General features: G+C 35.1%; 1 pseudogene; it reads left to right on the plus strand.

Annotated features, from left to right (window-relative positions):
* The first annotated feature begins 6,217 nt into the window (after positions 1-6,217).
* LOC101285295 (Y-box-binding protein 1-like) lies at positions 6,218-7,372 on the plus strand (annotated as a pseudogene).
* Positions 7,373-8,666: the final 1,294 nt, after the last annotated feature.

Genomic DNA, 8,666 nt, shown 5'->3' on the forward strand with positions numbered 1-8,666 from the left:
ATTAACTGAGCGAGGAAACAAAATAATGGAGAAGTAATAATATGGAAGAAGTTCTAGTAAGAATATAAATCAGGTATAAGTAAATTTTTAAAATAATCATACATTTTGGTTACTAAAATGGATACAAACAATTTTGGGGGTAATAGACAATAGTTTTATAACAAAATAATTTTTATATTGGTTGTACTGTATATTCTATTTCTGCATGCCTTTGGTATCATCATGGTGATTCTGCTTTCAATCTATTGCCTGACTGAAATTTCAATCTATTGCCTCACACAAATGTGCTGCTTTCTATTTTGTGGGCTAGAGTCTTCCAACTGTGACAAGATTTTGGAAGTTGTGGATCTTTTTTCCCATTGCCTTTGTTACAGGTGCATTATTTGAGGATTTAATTTGTTGGAACTCTGACCACCCTACCAATGAAGAGAGTTTTTCTATGAGGTTCAGAAATTTTTATGCAAGTTTAAGAATGAGGAGAAGCCGTGGAGAACAAGATGATCAGCCTTTCCTTTTGAAAACAATTCCTTAGGTCTGATTTTTACCTCTTCTCTAAAGGGACAGTTTAGTTTAATCCAAAATTACACAGTCCTGGAAAGAATTACCAGAACATTGTAACTGGTTGTTTCATCATTTTGCTTCTTAATTTGTATGCTTTTCTTGTCGTTGCTTCCATTTTTTCCTATGCAGTCTTCTGAGAAATACATGTTCAGTATCCACATTATGTTTAAAAAAGACTACTGATTACTCAGTTTTCTCATTTCCAGGAAGATAGAATTATATTATCTGATTTCTAAAGTTTTTTGCAATTCTAAAATACTATGATGATTATAGTTTGACAGATATACTTTTCATTTACTATTCAATGTATTATATCATTATTCCTATAAATCATCCAATTTTTCAGTTAATTCAGTTCACAGAAAGAAATGTGTGGAAAAGAGACATGGTTGACTGGATTTTTCAATTTTCACTTTTCAACAGGTTGTATTTATATCATGGTGACACAGTAAAAAGAAAGGTAAGTAAAAATAATTATGTTAGGTGAAATAGAATTGGTTATAGAAATTATATATATTATATATAATACAGAAATTATAATATATCAGTTATATAATACAATATAGAAATTATATAATACAGAATATAAATTATAATATATAATACAGAAATTATACATTATATATAATATATAATGCATTATTTATATATACTTATAATATATAATATATATAACTCAGTCTTTTTTCTAACTTTGATAATATTATTAATGTAAAAGTAATATGTGCTAAGGGAAGAAAAATTTGAAAATACAGATAAGCAAAGGTAACAGAGTAAATGAAATAGGAAAAATCTATTTTAATTCCAACATCCAGGGATAATCATTATTGTTTTATGGTGTATTTTCTCCATTCTTTCTCTCTCTTTTACTCCCCACCCCTGGCATACTATGCATGCAATTTTGTATCCTGGTCAATTTTCTCAATATTATATTATGATGTTTTTCATGTCAATAAAATTAGATGTTATCCTTATATCTCTTCCATTAACAGTCTTTTGATTTGATGTACCAATAAATAACATCTTCTATTTTTGATATTTTAGTTTGTCCCAATTTTTTCAAGTGAACCAGCTGTAATGTATATTTTGAGAGAGCTGAAAAAATTATTCTGACATGTACCTCCTGGCTTTAAACCACTGCTTTAGTCCATATACTATCTATTGAAGTAAAAAACATATAGATGTAGTTATAGAAATTATATATGTGTTTCCTAAATCACTATTTATCCTAAGATACTTGACTGAATAGTAACTCTTTTTCATTTCAATTTGATATGCTCTATTTATCATATACTAAATAACTAACTTCTCTTTGTCCTTCTATAATTGCTGTTTTGTTCAATTAATCTGTATGCTCATACTTGCAGTAGTATCACACAATTTTTATGATAGCTTTATGCCAACTGATTTTACATTGTGTAGGCAATTGCTATAATTGTTAGTGTACACATTGCAGCAGGAAAAATCAACCATGATAAACAGTTCATACATATGATATGTGAGAGTCAAGATTGGTAATGTCCTGACAGACACACTGATAGCTAGCAAATCCATTTACTTTAATTCATTTTGATGTGACATTTTTACTGATGGTCTTTGTACTGTTGTGTTACTTGGGCTGCTGCTCTCAATTAAGAATGACAAGCAAGAAGTGTCTCCCTAGATGTAGAAATGCAGTTCTCTGGAGATAACTCCGATGGTGAATTTAAACCCAGTGAGTCAAGAACATGGTTTTTTACTCACTAGTCAATCCAAGGGTAATTTGAGAAAGTAGAACTCTTTAAATATTTCCCTATGAGTATCTTTCCTGGTTTTGGAATATAATAAATGTTAAGAATAATGTTTAATTTGGTTCAAAAGTATGGCATTCAAAGACACTCAGAAGTATTGAACAAAAGGCATTATTTTTAACCTTGTCATTCTATCAGTAATAATAGAGCACAGGAAGATGAATAATAAAAACAGAGAAATAATATGATGATTCCATTGCTCCACTAAGAAAAAGATATAATGATTAAATAATTGAATTTTTTGTTTGTTTGTTTCTTGAATGTGACCAAAAGAAGCACAAGACATAATAAGATGTGATCTTAACATCTTTATCCATAAGGACAAATCCGAACTATAATGTGACTTCAATTTTTTCACTAAAAAAATCAGGTCCTGAGCCTAATTACAGCTTATATATTTGACTTTAAAATGCACTTTTTGTCCCTTGGGCTCCAGCAAAAATGTGTTCAATGACAAAAGAGAGAGCAAAAGAAAGAATAATGAAGAAAAAAAATCAGAGAAGTTATATTTGTCCTTGAAAAATTGGAGAAATGTAGGTAATGAGCTAGCTTTTACTGGACTAGATGATAGTGTATACATTTTTACATTGCTTTTCTTAAATATAAAATGGTCTGTCATAAACTATTTTAGGTTTGAGACCCTATCTCTAATGCTCCACTTCAGGTTGAAAGACTTCTCAGTTCTTACTGCTTATTGGGGATTCAATAATAGGACAAATTTGTTCAAAAAGAGTAAATTGATCAACGGTATCATTAGACAAAGTGTACAATGGATAGAATTTAGACCAATTATACAAATTATGGGCTTGCTTTTTTGAAAAAACAAAAACATTAAAACTGTAATAAATTAAGGTAACTAACCATGTATAAGCTCATAAAGTCATACATTAATATTTCTCATTATACATAGCACAATTCAAAAAAATATTATTTTTGAAAGATTGGCTTTAGACCCTTGTCTGAGGAACTTCAGTTGTTAAGTACCTCATTTTTGTTATAAGCCAGTTGTTTTGTGTCACTCTCAGCCTACCAATAGTGATACTATTGGCTAGGAATTTCTAACGTACTCACCTGGGCCCACAGATACTTTCCCAACCAAAGCCAGTGTTGTGGCTGGACAGGCCCTTGTGGTTCTTATTATGATTGCAAGATGCACATCAGCAAAAATCCATCAAGGAACTTTGGGGGGAAAAAAAGATCTATTACTCACAGGTCCTGGAGGGTACGTGGCACACCCAAGGGCTACACAGCAAAGTCATGAGCAGAGAAAGAGAGAGGGAGAGAGAGAGAGAGAGAGAGAGCACCAACCTGGGGCTCTGCCCCTATCAGGGTCCAAAAGAGGGGTGCCTAAGGCCTCACAGGTCCACTCTTTATTGGAGAATTTAAAGCATAAGAGTGGGAATTAGAGCACGGGAAGGCAAAAGCAAGGTCACTCTCAGTAAACCTAGGTTACTCAGGGTTTTCTAAAAGGGAAACCTCATGTGTGGGACAGCCTGGTTTTTTACTTAGCTGAGCTGTGTCATACACCTGGCAATATGTTTATTTGAGATGGATGTCTTTGAAATGGATGCCTCGGCAATCAAAAGCTTAATATCGGACACTTACGTTACAATCAAAAAGCTTAATATCAGGCAGTTACACTACAGCAGTTATGCCGATGAGGCAAGTCACCTTTGCAAAATAGGCATTAAAGACAAAGCAAAAGAAGGACATTGGTATTTTCAGGACACCTATTATTCTCCCCTCTATTCCAGAATTCCCATTACCACTGGAATTCTCTCTAAATCCAACTTTGATCATGTTCTCCACTGCTAGCTCTCTTCTGTTGGATCTTGACTGCCTAGAGAATAAAATTCAAACTCATCCTGATAGCATGCAATGTATACACCAATATCATTGATTGAAATATTGAAATATTTTTGAAATATTTTTGATTACCTAATAGTTTATTTTGATGCATTTATATCACTTTCTAGCTGTTCTGTTTGTCCAAAATGTCCTTCTTCCTCTTTAGCCTTGATCGAATTCAAATTAGGGGCAGACAACATTTCTATTCATATGGCAAGGTTTATTCAACTCTTGATGCAGAATAAAACACTTTGCTTATGCTATTGTAGGATTTTTTTTTTACTTCTATGTTGAGTTCATCATAACCTAAACTCGTTATAATTTGTTATAACTATGCCTGCCCTCACCACTAGATTGTGAGCACATTGAGAAATGGACCATATTGTATTCATCTTTGTAACTCTGTAAACAAATGTAGATTTGTATACATAGAAGGACATTATGTTTATTAAGTAAACGGTAAAGTTTATAGTGCAATCAATTCTTATGACAGATTATGGTGTGGGATAAAATAAGACAATCTTTTACTTAATCCAAGTGTCTTTAAAAGAAGCCTTGGTTGCCAAAGACCAAGGATTACAATTTCTAATATAAAATTGTAAGCATAAAGCATGTTATACAACATTCTTATAATACCAGGACATAGCACAGCGTTCAGAAGATAGTACAGGCATACCTTGTTTTAATGCACTTTGCTTTATCACTCTTCATAGACAGTGTTTTTTATATAATGAAGGTTTGTGGCAACCCTGCATCAAGCATGTCTGTCGGCACCATTTTTCCAACGGCATTATTATTTTTTTATTGAAGTATAGTTGATTTACAATGTTGTGTTAGTTTCAAGTGTATAGCAAAGTGATTCAGTTATATATATACCTGTATCTAATCTTTTTCAGATTCTTTTCCCTTATAGATTATTAAAGAATACTGTGCAGAGTTCCCTGTGCTATACAGTAGGTCTTTGTTGGTTATCTATTTTATATATAGTAGTGTGTATATTTTAATCTCAAACTCCTAATTTATCCCTCCCCCTAGCATTATTTTTTAATTAAGGTACGTACATTGTTTTTTTTACACATAATGCTATTACATACTTTATAGTATAGTGTAAGCATAACTTTTATATGCATTGGGAGCCAAAAATTTGTTTGACTCACGTTATTGCAATATTTGCTTTATTGTAGTGATCTGGAACCAAACTCATAGTATCTCAGAGGCATGCCTGTAGATGGCCAATGAATAATTGTTGGTAATTGATATGTGCCCTAACATAAGTTGATGCAAGGGTAAAAATGAACTTTAAAAAACAATAAAAGCACATGTACTTGCTGAATTGAATAATTCACCTAAGAAAATGTAATTGGATTAGTTATGTTTGTTAAAAGTAGTTATTTCCTCAAACATTATAATATTGAGACTATATCAACATGATGTGGGATATAAAAATCATTCTAGGTATTTCTTCTGAAAAGGGATTTAATACAAAGTATTATTAAGTGCTTAAAAGCATTGCAAGGCTTGGAAATCAGTTGTGGAGCTCCAGCAGCTTTCAGATTCACTACAGCAATTTTGGTAAAGACAATGTAGGAAACAAGTGAAAATGTCACACTTTCCCTGCAGCTCTAACATATGTGACTTACAGGGAGGGAAGGACTCTCTGGCTGACTGTGACAATTAGTCATGTCTGGTGAACCCAATATCAACACTTGTTGCCTCCTGTAATAAGGACAAACGACTTCTTTTACTCTTCTGCTTTCTAAGTCTCTTTTTGGTACATCTCATTGGCAGAATCTAAATTATATCTAGAACCTTACTGGCAAAGATGTGAAAATGGTTCATTAGGGCAAATCGCGAGTCCTTGCATGACAATGTAGTGGCAACTGTTTCACTTAAATTTGAAGAGCAGGACCCCAGCGAGGCGCTGAGCAGCCCCACCACCGCAGCTGGCCTTGTGACCATCCCAGCCCGGGAGGAGCCGCAGCTGCCAGCCGCCGGCCCCACTCACCATCACCGCAGCCATGAGCAGCGAGACCCAGCAGCCGCCCGCCGCCCCCCCCTCTCAGCGCTGCAGACCCCGAGCCGGGTCTGACGGGCAGCGGTGCAGGGAGCGGTGGCCCCGGCGACCTCACGTTGGCGGTGCCTAACGGCGGCGACAAAGTCATCGCAACGAAGGTTTTGGGAACAGTAAAATGGTTCAACGTAAGAAACGGATATGGGTTCATCAAGAGGAATGACACCAAGGAAGATGTATTTGTACCAGACTGCCATAAAGAAGAAGAACCCCAGGAAGTACCTTCGCCCCATAGGAGACAGAGAGACTGTGGAGTTTGATGTTGTTGAAGGAGAAAAGGACGCGGAGACAGCAAATGTTACAGGCCCTTGTGGAGTTCCAGCGCAAGGCGGTACATGTGCACCAGACCGTAACCATTATAGACGCTCTCCACATCGCAGGGGTCTTCCACTCAACCACCAGCAGAATTACCAGAATAGTGTGAGTGGGGAAAAGGATGAGGGATCGGAGAGTGCTCCCGAAGGCCAGGCCCTACCGCAGGCGAAGGTTCCCACCTTACTACATGCGGAGACCCTATGGGTGACGACCACTGTATTCCAACCCTCCTGTGCAGGCTGGAGGGTGTTGACACCCAGGGTGCAGGGGAACAAGGTAGACCAGTGAGGCAGAATATGTATCAGGGTTATAGACCATGATACCACAGGGGCCCTCCTGGCCAAAGACAGCCCAGAGAGGACGGCAATGAAGACGATGAGAAAAAAATCAAGGAGATGAGACCCAAGGTCAGCAGCCGCCTCAATGTCTGTACCGCCGCAACCTCAATTGCTGACGCAGACGCCCAGAAAACCCTAAACCACGAGACGGCAAAGAGACAAAAGCAGCCTAGCCACCAGCTGAGAATCCATCTGCTACGAGGCTGAGCAGGGCAGGGCTGAGTAAATGCCCACTTATCATCTCTACCATCATCCGGTTTAGTCATCCAACAAGAAGAAATGAATATGAATACGAAATGAACAAAAGATTGGAGCCCAAGACCTTAAGTGCTTGCTTTTTGCCTGTTGACCAGATAACCAGAACTATCTGCGTTATCTATGCAGCATGGGGTTTTTATTATTTTTACCTAAAGACGTCTCTTTTTGGTAATGAAAAACATTTTTTTTAAAGCCTTGTTTTTCTCAATACACTTTTAAAGGTTTTTAAATTGTTTACTATCTGGTCAAGTTTGAGATTTTTAAGAACCTCATTTTTAATTTGTCATAAAAGTTTACAGCTTGTTTTTTTTTCAAAAAAGTCAAACTGCAGGCACCTATTAATAAATATCTTAAAAATTAAATTAAAAAAATTAAAAAAACAGCACGATGCAAAAGAAGTCTTAATAATGAAAACATAATTATGGAAGTTTAAGGTAATTAGGAGATAATATCAGGAAGTTAAAAATAAATACCATTTTCAACCTAGCACACACATACACGAATGTGTGTGTGTGTGTGTGTGTATCCTTCACACAAGAAATGGAGATACAAGAGCAATGATCTAAGGTTTTAGCAGCACTGTATCTTTTGTTTAAGGAGAGATCCATGAGTGGATATGAAGATTAGAAATAGTCTAGTGCTCAAGGTTTTACTGTCTAATGGGAAAGTCAAATCCTATTTAAATTGATAAATCTAGAAAATAATGAACATTCAACAAATCCAACTCTAACAGTAAAAGCATATACAGTAAGATCAATAGAATAAGAATAATATGAACATTTTAATCTGGAAAGACCATATTTTTGTTATTTTAAATTTTCTCTTAATATTTAAATACAATATGCATATACAATATACAATGTACAATATTTTATTGATGCATAAATCATAATTGTACAGTTAGATGAATTTTCTCAAAGTGAATATATGGATAACCATCATTCAGGCCAAGAAATATAATATTTTCAGCAGCACTGAAGCACAGTCACCCAAGAATGACCACTATCTTGACTTTAAGCATCACAAATTAGTTCTCCTCGGTTTTAAACTTTATATACATACAGTAGAATGAATACATAAGCTTTAGTATATTCAAAGAATGGAAACTGCACAGCAATGAGAATGAACACACTAGGAAAGAAAGGGAAGTCCTGGGCTATTGAGTTTACATATTAGTCAACTATATTAGCTATTGCCAAATGCTTTTCCAAAGTGAATCTAACAGTTTATTCTCCTACCAGGAGTATGTAGGAAATCAGCTTGTTTTACATCCTAACCAAAACTTGGTACTATCTGCTTTTAAAATTTTAACCATTATTATGAGCATTTAATAGTTTCTCAATCTGATTTTAATTAACATTCCTCTGATGACTAATTGATGCTGACTACATGTTAATATGTTTACTGGAGATTTGGAATCATCTATATGGAAGAACCTGTTCAAGTCAGATTATCAGTCTTTTATTAAATTGATTTGAAGAAGTT

The sequence above is a fragment of the Orcinus orca genome, chromosome X (genome assembly GCF_937001465.1).
Source record: "Orcinus orca chromosome X, mOrcOrc1.1, whole genome shotgun sequence".
NCBI classification, from domain to species: Eukaryota; Metazoa; Chordata; class Mammalia; order Artiodactyla; family Delphinidae; genus Orcinus; species Orcinus orca.